Raw genomic sequence first — 19,214 nt, 5'->3', positions numbered from 1 at the left:
AGAGCAACAACTCTCTGAACAGAAAAGCGACCACTTTTTGGAAGGTAGGACGTGCGGAGAAGTGAATCCGAGGCGATATTCGGGAGGATAGATGGCGGGGGAGGGGCCTCCGACGGCCGCTTCTGGCAAGTGATAGAGCCGCGGAGCACAGAATCGGAACTTTTAGAAGTCGGCTCCGCTGAGGGACGTCACTCCAGTGGCTAAGCGGGGGGTGGAACCCTCGCGGGACAGTGTGGTCTCAGGACCCTCGGGGTCACAGAAAGACCGGGGGTGCCTGAGTGCGGCAGAGCTCCCAGGTATCGGAGCGGGGAAGCCGGCTGCAGAGACGGAGCCCAGGCGCGGGCTCTCAGCTCGGGGTTGCCATAAACCGTGATCCGCGGCACAGTCGGGCCACAGCTCCTCCAGCAGGGACCCAACAAGCGGCAGATCCGGGGAGACTCCCCTTCTTCCCCCGGGAGGAGAGGTGCGGGAGTGCACCGCGGGGATCTGCTGGGTTTGGAGACTCCACCCGGGGTCGGGTGCCAGATAGAAAGGCGCGGTCACAGGCCGGGTGAGCGCGGAGTGTGGCCGGAGACCGGGGAGACGGGAGTGACTGACTGCTTTTCTCTGGGGGCTCGCTGAGGAGCGGGAGCCTGAGTTCTCGGCTCCGCCGGGGCGGAGACTGGGAGGCCGCCATTTTCACTCTCCGCCTCCAAAGCTGTACGGAAAGCTTGCAGGGAACAAAAGCTCCGGAGAGCAAACCCGAGCAGATTACTCAGCCCGGACCGGCAAGGGCAGGGCAATTTTGCCTCCGGCAAAGACATTTGGGAACCACGGCAACAGGCCCCTCCCCCAGAAGATCAGCGAGAACAGCCAGCCAAGACCAAGTTTACCGATCAATGAGAACGGCAGAACTCCAGCGCTAGGGGAACACTGCACATAGAATTCATGGCTTTTTTACCATGATTCTTTAGTCTTTCAAAGTTAATTATTTTTTTTAACTGTCTTTTTTTCTTTTTTCCTTTTTTCTTTTTTTTTGAATTTTTCTTTTTCCCTTTTTCAACCAACATCTTATCAATCCCTTTTTTAAAAAAAAACATTTTTATTTTTCATTTTTAAAGTCATATTCTATCCCTTCATAGTAGTTACCCGTATTTTTGGCATATATATATAAGTTGTTCTCTCTTTAAAATCTTGAGATAGTTTCTTCTAACAGATCAAAATATACTCTAAATCTCTAGTGTATGGTTTTTTTCTACTCCCCTGCCTGATCACATTCTCTCCCTTTTTTCTTTCTTTTTTTTTTTTTTTTTTTAATCCTCTTCTTTCTTTTTTCAAACAACTTATCAAATCCTTTTTTAAAATTTTTTATAATTTCCATCTTTACAGTCATATTCCATCCCTTCATCATATCAACCCTTATTTTTGTACATATATAAGTTTTTCTTTCTTTAAAATTTTGGGAGGGACTTTCTTTTAACAGACCAAAATACACCCAAAATCTAGTGTGTGGCACTGATCTATAATCCAGCCTGATCATATTTGATCACATTCTGTTTTTGTTTTGTTTTGTTTTGTTCTGCTTTTGTTTGTTTTTATCTTTATCTTTTTCTTTTTTCTTTTTTTCTTTCCTTTTCTTTTTTCTCTCTTTCCCTTTCTTTTCCCACTGCTTCAGGTCTTTTCTGATTTGTTTAGAGTATATTTTCTGGGGACGTTGTTACCCTGCTAGCATTTTGTTATCTCATTAATCTATTCTCCTCTGCACAAAATGACAAGACGGAAAAAATCACCTCAACAAAAAGAACAAGAGGTAGTACCGACTGCCAGGGACCTACTCAATACGGACATTAGTACAATGTCAGATCTAGAGTTCAGAATCATCACTTTAAAGATACTAGCTGGGCTTGAAAAAAACATGGAAGTTATTAGAGAAACCCTTTCTGGAGAAGTAAAAGAACTAAAATCGAACCAAGTAGAAATCAAAAAGGCTATTAATGAGGTGCAATCAAATATGGGGGCACTAACTGCTAGGATAAATGAGGCAGAAGAAAGAATCAGTGAGATAGAAGACCAAATGATGGAAAATAAAGAAGCTGAGAAAAAGAGAGATAAACAACTACTGGATCACGAGGGCAGAATTCGAGAAATAAACGATACCATAAGACGAAACAACATTAGAATAATTGGGATCCCAGAAGAAGAAGAAAGAGAGAGAGGTGCAGAAGGTATAATGGAGCAAATTATAGCAGAGAACTTCCCTAATTTGGGGAAGGAAACAGGCATCAAAATCCAGGAAGCACAGAGAACCCCTCTCAAAATCAATAAAAATAGGTCAACACCCCGACATCTAATAGTAAAACTGACGAGTCTCAGAGACAAAGAGAAAATCCTGAAAGCAGCTCGGGAGAAGAGATATGTAACCTACAATGGTAGAAACATTAGATTGGCAACAGACTTATCCACAGAGACCTGGCAGGCCAGAAAGGACTGGCAGGACATATTCAGAGCACTAAATGAGAAAAATATGCAGCCAAGAATACTATATCCAGCTAGGCTGTCATTGAAAATTGAAGGAGAGATAAAAAGCTTCCAGGACAAACAAAAACTAAAGGAATTTGCAAACACGAAACCAGCCCTACAACAAATATTGAAAGGGGTCCTCTAAGCAAAGAGAGAGCCTAAAAGCAACATAGACCAGAAAGGAACACAAACAATATACAGTAACAGTCACTTTACAGGCAATACAATGGCACTGAACTCCTATCTTTCAATAGTTACCCTGAATGTAAATGGGCTAAATGCCCCAATCAAAAGACACAGGCTATCAGATTGGATTAAAAAACAAGACCCATCGATATGCTGTCTGCAAGAGACTCATTTTAGACCCAAAGACACCCCCAGATTGAAAGTGAGGGGGTGGAAAACCATTTACCATGCTAATGGACACCAAAAGAAAGCTGGGGTGGCAATCCTTATATCAGACAAATTAGATTTTAAACCAAAGACTGTAATAAGAGATGAGGAAGGACACTATATCATACTTAAAGGGTCTATCCAACAAGAAGATCTAACAATTGTAAATATCTATGCCCCTAACATGGGAGCAGCCAATTATATAAGGCAATTAATAACAAAAGCAAAGAAACACATTGACAACAATACAATAATAGTGGGGGACTTTAACACCCCCCTCACTGAAATGGACAGATCGTCTAAGCAAAAGATCAACAAGGAAATAAAGACTTTAAATGACACACTGGACCAAATGGACTTGACAGACATATTCAGAACATTCCATCCCAAAGCAACAGAATACACATTCTTCTCTAGTGCCCATGGAACATTCTCCAGAATAGATCACATCCTAGGTCATAAATCAGGTCTCAACCGGTACCAGAAGATTGGGATCATCCCCTGCCTATTTTCAGACCACAATGCTTTGAAACTAGAACTCAATCACAAGAGGAAAGTCAGAAAGAACTCAAATACATGGAGGCTAAAGAGCATCCTACTGAAGAATGAATGGGTCAACCAGGAAATTAAAGAAGAATTAAAAAAATTCATGGAAACCAATGAAAATGAAAACACAACTATTCAAAATCTTTGGGATACAGCAAAGGCAGTCCTAAGAGGAAAGTATATAGCAATACAAGCCTTTCTCAAGAAACAAGAAAGGTCTCAAGTACACAACCTAACCCTACACCTAAAGGAGCTGGAGAAAGAACAGCAAATAAAGCCTAAACCCAGCAGGAGAAGAGAAATAATAAAGATCAGAGCAGAAATCAATGAAATAGAAACCAAAAGAACAGTAGAACAGATCAACGAAACTAGGAGCTGGTTCTTTGAAAGAATTAACAAGATTGATAAGCCCCTGGCCAGACTTATCAAAAAGAAAAGAGAAATGACCCAAATCAACAAAATCATGAATGAAAGAGGAGAAATCACAACCAACACCAAGGAAATACAAACAATTATAAGAACATATTATGAGCAACTCTATGCCAACAAATTAGATAACCTGGAAGTAATGGATGATTTCCTAGAGATGTATCAACTACCAAAACTGAACCAGGAAGAAATAGAACACCTGAACAGACCTATAACCACTAAGGAAATAGAAGCAGTCATCAAAAATCTCCCAAAACACAAAAGCCCAGGGTCAGATGGCTTCCCAGGGGAATTCTACCAAACATTTCAAGAAGAATTAATACCTATCCTTCTGAAACTGTTCCAAAAAATAGAAATGGAAGGAAAACTTCCAAACTCATTTTATGAGGCCAGCATTACCTTGATCCCAAAACCAGACAAAGACCCCATCAAAAAGGAGAATTACAGACCAATATCCCTGATGAACATGGATGCAAAAATTCTCACCAAAATACTAGCCAATAGGATCCAACAGTACATTAAAAGGATTATTCACCACGACCAAGTGGGATTTATCCCTGGGCTGCAAGGTTGGTTCAACATCTGCAAATCAATCAACGTGATACAATACATTAACAAAAGAAAAAACAAGAATCACATGATCCTCTCAATAGATGCAGAAAAAGCATTTGACAAAGTACAGCATCCTTTCTTGATCAAAACTCTTCAGAGTTAGGGATAGAGGGTACATACCTCAATATCATAAAAGCCATCTATGAAAAACCTACAGCGAATATCATTCTCAATGGGGAAAAACTGAGAGCTTTCCCCCTAAGGTCAGGAACGCGGCAGGGATGTCCACTATCACCACTGCTATTCAACATAGTATTGGAAGTCCTAGCCACAGCAATCAGACAACAAAAAGAAATCAAAGGCATCCAAATTGGCAAAGAAGAAGTCAAACTCTCACTCTTTGCAGATGATATGATACTTTATGTGGAAAATCCCAAAGACTCCACCCCAAAACTGCTAGAACTCATACAGGAATTCAGTAAAGTGGCAGGATATAAAATCAATGCACAGAAGTCAGTGGCATTCCTATACACCAACAACAAGACAGAAGAAAGAGAAATTAAGGAGTCGATCCCATTTACAATTGCACCCAAAACCATAAGATACCTAGGAATAAATCTAACCAAAGAGGCAAAGGATCTGTACTCAGAAAACTATAAAATACTCATGAAAGAAATTGAGGAAGACACAAAGAAATGGAAAAACGTTCCATGCTCATGGATTGGAAGAACAAATATTGTGAAGATGTCAATCCTACCTAGAGCAATCTACACATTCAATGCAATCCCCATCAAAATACCATCCACTTTCTTCAAAGAAATGGAGCAAATAATCCTAAAATTTGTATGGAACCAGAAAAGACCCCGCATAGCCAGAGGAATGTTGAAAAAGAAAAGCAAAGCTGGCGGCATCACAATTCCAGACTTCCAGCTCTACTACAAAGCTGTCATCATCAAGACAGTATGGTACTGGCACAAAAACAGGCACATAGATCAATGGAACAGAATAGAGAGCCCAGAAATGGACCCTCAACTCTATGGTCAACTAATCTTCGACAAAGCAGGAAAGAATGTCCAATGGAAAAAAGACAGTCTCTTCAACAAATGGTGTTGGGAAAATTGGACAGCCACATGCAGAAGAATGAAACTGGACCATTTCCTTACACCACACACAAAAATAGACTCCAAATGGTTGAAAGACCTCAGTGTGAGACAGGAGTCCATCAAAATCCTAAAGGAGAACACAGGCAGCAACCTCTTCGACCTCAGCCGCAGCAACTTCTTCCTAGAAACATCGCCAAAGGCAAGGGAAGCAAGGGCAAAAATGAACTATTGGGACTTCATCAAGATAAAAAGCTTTTGCAAAGCAAAGGAAACAGTCAACAAAACCAAAAGACAACTGACAGAATGGGAGAAGATATTTGCAAATGACATATCAGATAAAGGGCTAGTATCCAAAATCTATAAAGAACTCATCAAACTCAACACCAAAAGAACAAAGAATCCAATCAAGAAATGGGCAGAAGACATGAACAGACATTTCTCCAAAGAAGACATCCAAATGGCCAACAGACACATGAAAAAGTGTTCAATATCGCTCGGCATCAGGGAAATCCAAATCAAAACCTCAATGAGATACCACCTCACACCAGTCAGAATGGCTAAAATTAACAAGTCAGGAAATGACAGATGTTGGCGGGGATGCGGAGAAAGGGGAACCCTCCTACACTGTTGGTGGGAATGCAAGCTGGTGCAGCCACTCTGGAAAACAGTATGGAGGTTCCTCAAACAGTTGAAAATAGAGCTACCATATGATCCAGCAATTGCACTACTGGGTATTTACCCCAAAGATACAAAAGTAGGGACCCGAAAGGCTACGTGCACCCCGATGTTTATAGCAGCAATGTCCACAATAGCCAAACTGTGGAAAGAGCCAAGATGTCCATCAACAGATGAATGGATAAAGAAGATGTGGTATATATATACAATGGAATATTATGCAGCCATCAAAAGGAATAAGATCTTGCCATTTGCAACGACGTGGATGGAACTGGAGGGTATTATGCTGAGCGAAATAAGTCAAACAGAGAAAGACATGTATCATATGACCTCACTGATATGAGGAATTCTTAATCTCAGGAAACAAACTGAGGGTTGCTGGAGTGGGGGGTGGGGTGGGAGGGATGGGGTGACTGGGTGATGGACACTGGGGAGGGTATGTGTTCTGGTAAGCGCTGTGAATTGTGCAGGACTGTTGAATCTCAGATCTGTACCTCTGAAACAAATAATGCAATATATGTTAAGAAAGAAAAAAAGAAGAAGAAGAATGTAGCAGGAGGGGAAGAATGAAGGGGGGGAAATCGGAGGGGGAGAAGAACCATGAGAGACGATGGACTCTGAAAAACAAACTGAGGGTTCTAGAGGGGAGGGGGTTGGGAGGATGGGTTAGCCTGGTGATGGGTATTGAGGAGGGCACGTTCTGCATGGAGCACTGGGTGTTATGCATAAACAATGAATCATGGAACACTACATCAAAAACTAATGATGTAATGTATGGGGATTAACATAACAATAAAAAAATTAAAAAAAAAAAAAAAAAGTTAAGCATAGAGTTATCATATGACCAAGCATTTCCATTTCTTCTTTTTTCTTTTTAAAGATTTTATTTATTTGATAGAGTGAGAGAGAGAGAGCACGAGCGGGGGGGCGGGGGAGGAGAAGCAGGCTCCCCACTAAGCAGGGAGCCTGATGTGGGGCTCTATCCCAGGACCCTGGAATCATGACCTGATTACCCGACTTAGCCACCCAGGTGCCTCTCCATTTCTAAGTATATACCCCAGAACAATTGATAACAGGTGTTCAAAGAGAAACTTGTTTTAACAGAAATGAACTTCATAGCAACACTTACCACAAGAGCTGAAAGGTGGAAACAACCCAAATGTCTCATCAGTAGATGCATGGGTAAACACAGTGTGCTACGTGCATGCAAGGGAATATTAGTCACAAAGGGAGGCAGTACTGGTACATGGTACAGTATGGATGAACCCTAGCACATTATGCAAAGTGAAAGGAGCCAGACATAAAAGGCCACATATTGTTGATTTGGCTTATATGAAATCTCCAGAATAGGCAAGTATGTAGAGTTAGAAAGTAGATTATTGGTTGCTAGGAGCTGGGAGGAGGAGAATTTCTTATTGGAAATAGGCAGAATAGGCAGAATTTCTTATTGGAATGATTTTTAAAAATGCTCTGGAATTAATATATCAGTAATGATTGTGCAACTTTGTATATATACTAAAAACCAGTAAGTATACAGTTGGAAAAATAGACTTAAGTAGTTGTGATGACATTTAGCTTATCAGCCATAACCTGTTTCTAAAACTACTCAAAGTACGGAATAGAATTACCTGAAGGCTGGTATAAGGAACTCTTGATACTGTGTGATAATCTTGGACAAAGATGAATTGTTTAATCAAATAAGCTTGGGAAGCATTACATACTGTATTGAAGATTTACAGTGTACATCGGCCACTGAAAATTTGCTAAAACTCTGTAGTGAGGAAAAGCGTGTAACTTCAACACAGCATTTTTGAAACTAAATTGGTCTTCAACTCTTTAAACAATCACCACTTCGGCAGAACCTAGTTCAGTATGTCCAGTGTGGAAACCAGTAGCCACAGATTATTACAATTTTTAACTTAATCACAGAATTAAGTAAAATCAGTTTGTTATACTAGCCATACTTCAAGTGCTTTGTGGTTACATGTGAGTAGTGTGTACTGGATAGTGCAGATGAACATTTCTCTCACTGCAGAAAGTTTGTCTATACTAAGGCTGTCCAGTCATACAGTATGGCTAGTCATAGGTTGTGTTTATTCATTTTTAGTACCCCACTTCTCAATTATTATGGAACATTTACAAAGAATGTTATGGGTTGAGTCATGTCCCCCCAAAAAGATAGGTTGAAATCCTCACCCCCCATACTGGAAAGTGACTTTATTTGGAAATCGGGTTCTTTATAGAGTAATCAAGTTAAAATGAGGTCATTAGAGTAGGCCCTATTCCCGGTATGACACTCTTCTCGCAAAAAGGGGAAATTTGGCCATAGAAATAGACGTGCGCAGAGGGAAGACAGTGTGAAGACACACAGGGAGAAGGAGGCCACGTGACCGGAGAGATGCATCCACAAGCCAAGGAGTGCCAAGAATTGTAGACAAAACACCAGGAGCTAGAAGAGGCAAGGAAGGATTTTCCTCTGGAGCTGCCATGGCCCTGCTGACACCTTGATTTAAATTTCTGTTGTTTTAAGCCACCCAGTTTTTGGTATTTGTAACAGCAGCCCTAAGAGACTAATACAGAGAACATCCTAAATAGTTATGTAATCTCTAATGAGCTAATTCTGAAAACAGAGTGTCATATAAAATTTAAAAAATCAGTCTGGTGTCTTTTACAGATATTTACCAAGTATAGCTGTTACCATTAGTTACCATTAATCTTTAAAAATCAACTAAAAATGCTAGGAAGCATGTAAACATCATAGATACGCTATTAACATAAATGTGCCATACTTCTCTTAGTTTAATAACAGTAGTGCTAATTGTATTCATCAAGTTTTTAAATTTACACAGTGCATTGAATTGGACTTTGTATGGTCAGAGACACCCCCCCCCCCAAACATTTCTCATTTTGGAATTAACTTTCTTTTTCGTCAGAAAAAAATTGATATTTCTAAACTCAAATGTTTTTATCAACAAGAGGATAAATAAGTTGTGGTATATTAGTTTCAGTACAAGAAGTGAATGAATTACAGAAGAGCAGGGATATAATCACAGAACTGAAGATAGTGATTATATCTTGGAGAGTTACAGGTACATGTAATTAGGCAAGGGCACTCGGGCTTCAGGTTATTGATAGTGAATCATTTCTGTAGCTGGGTGATGGGTTTGCCAGTGTTCGTTTTATTCCTTATACTTTGTGTATACTTTATTTAGACATTAAAATCAACTTAAATTAGCAGTCTGTGGAAACAACTATTTGAAGTGGTGGATTACTAAGAATTTATAAATGTGGTTATTCGTTATGGATATTTAAGGAATATAAAACTTAAGATATTAGTCATTGTAACAAAATTAGTAAGGATCTGTTTTAATAGCATGAAATTTTGGGGCGCCTGGATGGCTTAGTCGTTAAGCGTCTGCCTTCGGCTCAGGTCATGATCCCAGGGTCCTGGGATCGAGCCCCGCATCAGACTCCCTGCTCTGTGGGAAGCCTGCTTCTCCCTCTCCCACTCCCCCTGCTTGTGTTCCCTCTCTCGCTGTGTCTCTCTCTGTCAAATAAATAAAATCTTTAAAAAAAATAGCATGAAATTTTATACAAAAAGATTCATAAATAATCTTGGGACCCTAATTTCTATGTTTTCATGGGTTATAAGGAAATACCTAATAGACCTCTTTAGGTATACATGTATTTAGAAATAGAAGCAGTGCCATAAGAACTACATTGGTGCCTAGATTTTTTTTTTTTTTCTTTTGGTTAACTTTTTAAACATGTTGGTTTCTGCTATTTACAAAGTAGTACTTTACATTTGTGCACAATGTAAGTCACCAGAGGAGAGGTGAGACTGAAGACCACTTGTTTCTGCTTTATATAAAAACTTAGTTTTATAAGCCCACATTATTCTTTTGTTTTGATATAGGTGCAAGCAGAGTAAAAATCTCAGACTTGGTATGCTTTCTGACTCCCAAATTAGATAAGTTACTCATTTTTAGAAATGAAAAGCTTATAAAATACTGAGATATTGAAATGTTAAGAAATGAAAAATTAGTAAACGCTAAAACATACTATGGTTTTAATTTAGTGATTAAATATTATCACTGTTCAGCTCTTACATTTATTAATTCAGTAGGCAAATTATCATTGTTGATAACAAAACCTTTTTTAAAATCTCCTTTTCTGATTGAGTTGGTTAATGTCTTAGTCACCAGCATTAAAAAATCTTTCACATATATTGGTCAAAGATATCAAAATCATCAAAAATAAATATAAAGAAACAGTTTATTCTAACTTGGATTTTCATGTATGTGTATTTTAGATGCTAAACAAACTACAACCAGTTTTTGTATTTGTCTTCTTTCTGTCCCTCCTCTCTTATGTGTAGTTCAGGCTTCGAGGCTTCTGCGACAGAGTCTAACTAGGTATCCCTAAGTGTGTTTTTCTTCCTTTACTCAATTTTTAAAAGGACCATCCAAGATAACTTGTTTGTAACTTTTTAAACAACTTTTTGAGATATAATTGACATGCTATAAATTTATCATGTCAATTGCATATTTACAGTGTAAATTTGATTAGATGTGACTTGTATACACTCATCAAACCATCACCATAATCCTGACAGTAAACATATCCATCATCCCCAGGTATTTCCTCTTACCTCTTTGTATTTGCTTCCCACTGTCCTCCATCTCCAGGCAATCACTCATCTGCTTGCCTTCCCTTGCTACAGACTGGATTGCCTTTTCTAAAATTTTATATAAATGGAATCATAGAGTATGTACTTGTTTCTGTTGTTCTTATGTATCTTTCACATAGCATTAATTATAAGGAAGAATTTAACATTGGTATAGTATTAATTAAAGTATAGATCTCATTGACATTTTCCTTAATTTTTTTCCTGGTGTTCTCTTTTCTAGACTGCTATTCTGTATGCCACATTGCATATGGTTATTTCTTCTTAGTCACTTCCATTCTGTAATAATCTTAAGTTTTTCCTTGTCCTTTATGACCTCTTGATCTTTTTAAAGAGTACTGATTAGTTATTTAGTAGAATCTATCAGGTTGGGTTTATTTTCTCATGAATGGGATGAGCTTAAGTATTTTTGGAAAAAATACCAGAAAAAATATGTCCTTCTAAGTGTATCATGTGACAGAGCTCATGGTGTTCATATATGTTGTTACTGGTGATGTTTTACCTTGATCACTTGGTGTCTATGAGATTTCTCCACTGTAACTACTGTCTTTTGTAGTTAAAAAGTAACTTGGGGGAGATACTAGTTTTTTCCTGAAACTTTTGCTTTCTGATTGTAGCATCTATCACTGGATCTTGTCTGCAACTGTTATTATGTGGTGTTTACCTAAGGATAATTCTCTATGTCCTTTTAACTTACACATTTAATAATTGGAATTTGAATGTAAGGAAGAGCTGTCCCTTTTTTTTTTTTTTTTTTTTAAGATTTTATTTATTAGAGAGAGAATGAGAGACAGCATGAGAGGGAGGAGGGTCAGAGGGAGAAGCAGACTCCCTGCTGAGCAGGGAGCCTGATGCGGGACTCGATCCCGGGACTCCAGGATCATGACCTGAGCCGAAGGCAGTCGCTTAACCAACTGAGCCACCCAGGCGCCCAGGAAGAGCTGTCCCTTTGCTTTCATTTATTCAATTATTTATATTCATATGGTTTCATAGATACTGATGTGAAAATGTTGGAGTCTGGAGCGAACAAAGAACTCTTGAGGCGTCTTCAGTGCAAAAAGGGTGGTTTTTCTAAAGCATGGGCACAGGACCTGTGGGCAGAAGGGGCTGCACTGGGGTTGTGAGGAGTGGCTGATTATATATACTTTCAAGTTGGGAGGGGGTTAGGGATAGCGTAAGTTTCTAAGGAATTTGGAAGCAAGGTTTCTAGGACCTTGATAGGCTAGATGTTTGAGAAAGGTCATTTACTACTGTCTAGTAAAACCTTAGTCATGAGACCCTTTAGATGTATATCAGTGGGCCATATGCTTAGAGGATGATTGCTAACTTCTGTCTTGGGGAGTATAGATAAAGGAAGTTTCCAAAGGAATTTTTATGTTAAAGGGGACTTATAGGATCCTGGAGGTTGGGCTCATGTTAAGCTAAAGTGTTAACATTGAGGCAGTTGAGTTCCTAGAAGAAGGTCACTCTGCCTGTCTCAAGGACTTGTCATCGGGCTGTAAGTTGTAAGGACATTTTTTTCTTTTGCCTTTGTTCTTCACATCAATACTTGCATGTTAAAATTCAATACGGTAATTATTTTGTTTGAATTTTTTTGCTTCCTTTAAAAAATTGGTTGTTTACTTAGTTTTAAAAATTTTCTTTATATGGGGCACCTGGGTGGCTCAGTTGGTTAAGAGGCTGATTTTGGCTCATGATCTCACGGTCCTGGGATTGAGCCCTGAGTTGGGCTCCTCGCTCAGTGGGGAGCCTGCTTGAGGATTCTCTCTCTCCCTCTGCCCTTCTCCCAACACGCGTGTGTGTGTGTGTGTGTGTGTGTGTGTGTAAATAAAATAAATCTTTGAAGAACATTATGTTCTGGGTACAAGTCATTGATGCAGAAATGTAATTTGCAAATATTTTTTTCTAGTCTGTGGCATGTCTTTTTATTCCTTTTTAGCAGTGTCTTTTGAAGAGAAACTAATTTTTGTAAGGACTTATTTATTTTAATTTTTCTTTTGTGAATCATAATTTTTATGTCTTGTCTAAGAAATTTTTGCCTTAGCCCAAGGCCACAGAAGATTTTCTCCTATATTCCTGAACTTTAATGGATTAGGATTTACATAGGTCTGTAATAACTTGTGAATTAATATTTGTATATGGTGTGAAGTATGGACTAGAGTTCTTTTTCTTCTTGGGCTATCTTACTGTTTCAGCACCATTTGTTGAAATGATCCTCCCTACATTGAATTGACTTTGCACCTTCCATTTGACTTCTCTATTTCTAGACTGTTTCATGATTCTCTTTCATTGATCTGTTTTGATGCTAATACCTACACTGTCTTGGTTATTATGACTTTATAATAGATCTTAAGTTCAGGTAGCATAAGTTCTCCAACTGTTCTTTTACAAGTTGGTTTGTTATTCTAATTTCCCTTTCAGACTCAGGTTTCACTTTGATTGTTAAAATGAATTCCTTATAGTCTCTCCCCAATTACATTTTTTCTCTTTATTGTAAATACTGTCTAAGGAACTTTTGTTTTTGGTTTTGAAACAATATAAAAACTTTATTGATAAGGATTCAGATTCTACAGTACAACTTACTTTTAAGAAACTACCCCTTGTCAAGTTTTGGTGTAGTATCAAAGAATATTTACAATTTTTTAGAAAGTCCAACTATAAATCTGTGTAAGACTGGATTTTCTTTGTATACTTCAATTAAAATAACATGTCACAACAGACTGTAGAAGTAGATAGGAGAATCCAGCCATAGTCTATTATACTAGACTTTAAAGAGCATGGTAAAATAGTTCCACTGCCTATCTTCTTGATTTAGAAATAAAATTATTAAAAATATTATTTATGTTAACATGCAAATTTTATTTGTGATACAAGCACATAACATGAGATCTTCTCTTTAAAATTTTAAGTGTATAATACAATATCATTAGCCATGGGTACAATGTTATACAGCAGATCTCTAGAACTTATCTTGCTTAACTGAAACTTTGTCATTGATTGGCAACGCCCCATTCTCCTCTCTCCCCAGCTCCTGTCAACCACCATTTCACTCTTTGACATTATGAATTTAAGTATTTAAATAAGTGAAATCAGGTATTCTTTTATAGTTTCAAGTGGTACCTTTAAGTCTTTAATCCATTTTGAGTTGATTTTTGTATATCCTATTAGATAAAGGTCCAGTTTTATTCTTTTGCATGTGGTTGTCCAATTTTTCCAGCACTATTTGTTAATGAGACTATACTTTTTCCATTGTGTATACTTAGAACCCTGTTGAAGATCAGTTGACCTGCTCTTGTGCATTTATTTCTGGGCTCTCTACTGTTTCATTGGCTTATGTCTGTCATTATGCCATAACCATACTGTTTAAATTACTGTAGTTTTGTAGTATATTTAGAAATCAAGAAGTGTGATGCCTCTAGTTTTGTTCTTGCTCATGATTGACTTGGCTATTTGAAGTCTTTTCTGGCTCCATATGAATTTAAGAATTTTTTTCTACTTCTCTAAAATGTACCATTGTGATTTTGATAGGGATTGCATTGAATTTGTAGATTGCTTTGGGTAGTATGGGACATTTTAACAACATTAAGTCTTCTAATTCATGAACATGGGATGTCTTCCCATTTTTTAAAATTTCTTATATCAGTGTTTTGTAGTTTTTAGTGTACAAGTCTTTCACCTCTGTAGTTCTTTGATCCTAAGATTTTACTACTTTTGGTGCTATTATAATAGGATTGTTTCCCTAAATCCCTTTTCAGATAGCTCATTGTTAAGTGTATAGAAATGCAGTTGATTTTTGTATGCCTAATTCCTTTATTAATTTCTTTAAAATGGAATCGTTAGTGTTTTCTTCACATAAGATCATATTGTTTGCAAACAGAGACAGTTTTTACTTCTTCCTTTCTGACTTGGATGCTTTTTATTTCTTTCTCTTAACTAATTGCTCTGGCTAGGACTTCCATTATTATGTTGGATGGAGGTGGTGTTAGGCATCCTGGACTTGTTCTTGATCTTAGAGGAGAATCTTTCAATTTTTCACTGTTGGGTATGATTTAGCTATAGGTCTTAAATGGCCTTTTTTTATGTTGAAGTACTTTGCTTTTATTTGTAGTTTAAAAGTTTTTCTTCTGAAAGGGTGTTGAATTTTGTCACATACTTTTTCATCTATTGAGATGATTATGTGCCTTTTATCCTTTATTCTGATAACATGGTGTATTACATTAATTGATTTTTGTATGTTGACCCATACTTGCATCCCAAGAATATAAATGAAATTTGGTTGTGGTATGTGATTTTTTTTTTAATTTTATGTGCTGTTGAATTCAGTTTTCTACTAATTCATTGAGATTTTTGCATCTGTATTCAGAGATAGTGACCTATGATTTTCTTTTCTAGTAGTACCTTTATCTGGATTTGTATCAGTGTACTGCAGGCCTCATAAAATGAGATTGAAAGTGTTCCTGCTGCTTCAATATTTTGGTAGAGTTTGAGAAGGATTGGCATTAATTCTTCATTAAATGTTTGGTAGAATTTACCAGTGAAGCCATCTGGTCCTGGGCTTTTCTTTGTTGGGAGGTTTTTGATAACAGATTCAATCTGCATACTAGTTATGAGTCTTTTCAGATTTTCTGTTTCTTCATGATGCAATCTTGATAGGTTGTGTATTCTAGGAATTTTCCTGTTTCTTCGGTGTTGTCCTGTTTGCTGGCATAGAGTTGTTTATAGTTATCTTTGTGATCTTTTGTGTTTTTGTGGTAGCAGTTGTACTGTCTTCTTTTGTATTTCTTTATGTTGGTTTTGAGTTTTTTCTTTTTTCTTTTTAATTGTCTAGCTGAAATTTTGTCGATTTATCTTTTCAAAAAACTTTTTTTCCTATTGTTTTACTATCCTTTGTTTCATTTACTTTTGCTCTTTACTGTTTTCATTCTTCCTTTCTGTTGATTTTGGACTTAGTTTGTTCTTTCTCTAGTTCCCTGAGGTTTTAAATTAGGTTGATTCTAAATCTTCAGTCTTAATGTAGACATTTATTGCTTATAAACTCCTTTCTTTACTGCTTTTGCTGTATCCCATTGTATTTTAGGCTTGTTTCAGGTATTTTCTAATTTCCTTTTTGATTTCTTCTTTGACACATTTGTTGTTGTTCAAGGGTGTGTTTAATTTCCACAGATTTGTGAGCTAGCTTTCTTTCTCTTTCCTTTTATCTCTCTCTCTCTCCCTTACCCTCCTCCCTCCCTCCCTCCCTCCCTTCCTATTTTTTCCCTGTTGAATTTTAGTTTCATTCCATTGTGGTCAGAAAAGATAGTTGATGTGATTTCGTCTTAAATTTAAGACTTGTTTTGTGATCTAACATGTGATTTATCCTGATGAATGTTCCATGTGTGCTTAAGAAGAATGTGTATAGAGAAATTAAGGAGTCGATCCCATTTACAATTGCACCCAAAACCATAAGATACCTAGGAATAAATCTAACCAAAGAGGCAAAGGATCTGTACTCAGAAAACTACAAAATAGTTGTGAAAGAAATTGAGGAAGACACAAAGAAATGGAACAAGGTTCCATGCTCATGGATTGGAAGAAAAAATATTGTGAAAATGTCTATGTTACCTAGAGCAATCTGCACGTTTAGTGCAATCTCTATCAAAATACCATCAATTTTTTTCACAGAGCTGGAAACAATAATCCTAAAATTTGTATGGAACCAGAAAAGACCCCAAATAGCCAGAGGAATGTTCAAAAAGAAAAGCAAAGCTGGCAGCATCACAATTCCGGACTTCCAGCTCTATTACAAAGTTGTAATCAAGACAGTGTAGTACTGGCACAAAAACAGACACATAGATCAATGGAACAGAATAGAGAGCCCAGAAATGGACCCTCAACTCTATGGTCAACTAATCTTTGACAAAGCAGGAAAGAATGTCCAATGGAAAAAAGACAGTCTCTTCAACAAATGGTGTTGGGAAAATTGGACAGCCACATGCAGAAGAATGAAACTGGACCATTTCCTTACACCACACACAAAAATAGACTCCAAATGGTTGAAAGACCTCAATGTGAAACAGGAATCCAGCAAAATCCTCGAGGAGAACAAAGGCAGCAAACTCTTCGACCTCAGCCGCAGCAACTTCTTCCTAGAAACATCGCCAAAGGCAAGGGAAGCAAGGGCAAAAATGAACTATTGGGACTTCATCAAGATAAAAAGCTTTTGCAAAGCAAACAGTCAACAAAACCAAAAGACAACCGACAGAATGGGAGAAGATATTTGCAAATGACATATCAGATAAAGGGCTAATATCAAAAATCTATAAAGAACTTATCAAACTCAACACCCAAAGAACAAAGAATCCAATCAAGAAATGGGCAGAAGACATGAACAGACATTTTTCCAAAGAAGACATCCAAATGGCCAACAGACACATGAAAAAGTGCTCAACATCGCTCGGCATCAGGGAAATCCAAATCAAAACCTCAATGAGATACTACCTCACACCAGTCAGAATGGCTAAAATTAACAAGTCAGGAAACGACAGATGTTGGCGAGGATGTGGAGAAAGGGGAACCCTCCTACACTGTTGGTGGGAAAGCAAGCTGGTGCAGCCACTCTGGAAAACAGTATGGAGGTTCTTCAAAAGGTTGAAAACAGGGCTACCCTATGATCCAGCAATTGCACTACTGGGTATTTACCCCAAAGATACAAATGTGATCTGAAGGGGTACGTGCACCCCGATGTTTATAGCAGCAATGTCCACAATAGCCAAACTATGGAAAGAGCCCAGATATCCATCAACAGATGAATGGATAAAGAAGAGGTGGTATATAGGCTCTCTGCTCCTCCCCGTTCGACAGACAGCCGCATCTTCTGGTGCAGTGCCAGCCGCGTCCCCGAGACACGATGGTGAAGGTCAGAGTGAACGGATTTGGCCGTATTGGGCGCCTGGTCACCAGGGCTGCTTTTAACTCTGGCAAAGTGGATATTGTCGCCATCAGTGACCCCTTCATTGATTTCAACTACATGGTCTACATGTTCCAGTATGATTCCACCCATGGCAAATGCCACGGCACAGTCAAGGCTGAGAACGGGAAGCTTGTCATCAATGGAAAGTCCATCTCCATCTTCCAGGAGCTAGATCCTGCCAACATCAAATGGGGTGATGCTGATGCTGAGTATGTTGTGGAGTCCACTGGGGTCTTCACCACCATGGAGAAGGCTGGGGCTCACTTGAAGGGTGGGGTCAAGAGGGTAATGATCTCTGCTCCCTCTTCCGATGCCCCCATGTTCGTGATGGATGTGAATCGTGAGAAGTATGACAACTCCCTCAAGACTGTCAGCAGTGCCTCCTGCACCACCAACTGCTTGGCTCCTCTGGCCAAGGTCATCCATGACAACTTCGGCATCGTGGAGGGATCCATGACCACCGTCCATGCCATCACTGCCACCCAGAAGACCATGGACGGCCCCTCTGGGAAGCTGTGGTGTGATGGCCGAGGGGCTGCCCAGAACATCATCCCTGCTTCCACTGGTGCTGCCAAGGCTGTGGGCAAGGTCATCCCTGAGCTGAACGGGAAGCTCACTGGCATGGCCTTTCGTGTCCCCACCCCCAACGTGTCCGTCGTGGATCTGACCTGCCACCTGGAGAAAGCTGCCAAATACGACATCAAGAAGGAAGGTGGTGAAGCAGGCATCAGAGGGCCTCCTCAAGGGCATCCTGGGGTACGCTGAGGACCAGGTTGTCTCCTGCGACTTTAACAGTGACACCCACTCCTCCACCTCCGATGCCGGGGCTGGCATTGCTCTCAGTGACCACTTTGTCAAGCTCATTTCCTGGTATGACCATGAATTTGGCTATAGCAGCCGGCTGGTGGACCTTATGGTCCACATGGCCTCCAAGGAGTAAGAACCCCCTGGACCACCAGCCCCAGCGAGAGTAAGAGGAAGAGAGAGGCCCTCAACTGCTGGGGAGTCCCTGCCCCAACTTATCCCCCAAAACACGAGAATCTCCTGACCTCCACCGTTTCCATCCCAGACCCCCTGAAGAAGGGGAAGGGCTTGGGGAGCCCTACCTTGTCATGTACCATCAATAAAATATACTGTACCCAGCCAAAAAAAAAAAAAAAAAGGTGGTATACACACACACACACACACACACACACACACACACACAGTGGAATATTATGCAGCCATCAAAAAAACAGTCTTGCCATTTGCAATGATGTGGATGGAACTAGAGGGTATTATGCTAAGCGAAATAAGTCAATCAGAGAAAGACAAGTATCATATAATCTCACTGATATGAGGAATTTGAGAAACGACACAGGATCATAGGGGAAGGGAGGAA

At 39.1% G+C, this 19,214-nt stretch overlaps 1 protein-coding gene and 1 pseudogene across 5 annotated transcripts in view; both read left to right on the top strand.

The window, feature by feature from the left end:
- RIC1 (RIC1 partner of RAB6A GEF complex) overlaps window positions 1-19,214 on the top strand; it is a 347,665-nt gene that overhangs the window by 200,340 nt on the left and 128,111 nt on the right. The gene's annotated exons all lie outside the window — the stretch shown is intronic.
- On the top strand, window positions 17,679-18,788 carry LOC118530584 (glyceraldehyde-3-phosphate dehydrogenase pseudogene; annotated as a pseudogene).

Source organism: Halichoerus grypus, chromosome 14, assembly GCF_964656455.1.
Source record: "Halichoerus grypus chromosome 14, mHalGry1.hap1.1, whole genome shotgun sequence".
Classification (NCBI taxonomy): Eukaryota; Metazoa; Chordata; class Mammalia; order Carnivora; family Phocidae; genus Halichoerus; species Halichoerus grypus.
The sequence above is the reverse complement of the archived record's forward strand: the minus strand, read 5'-3'. Positions and strand labels throughout refer to the sequence as shown.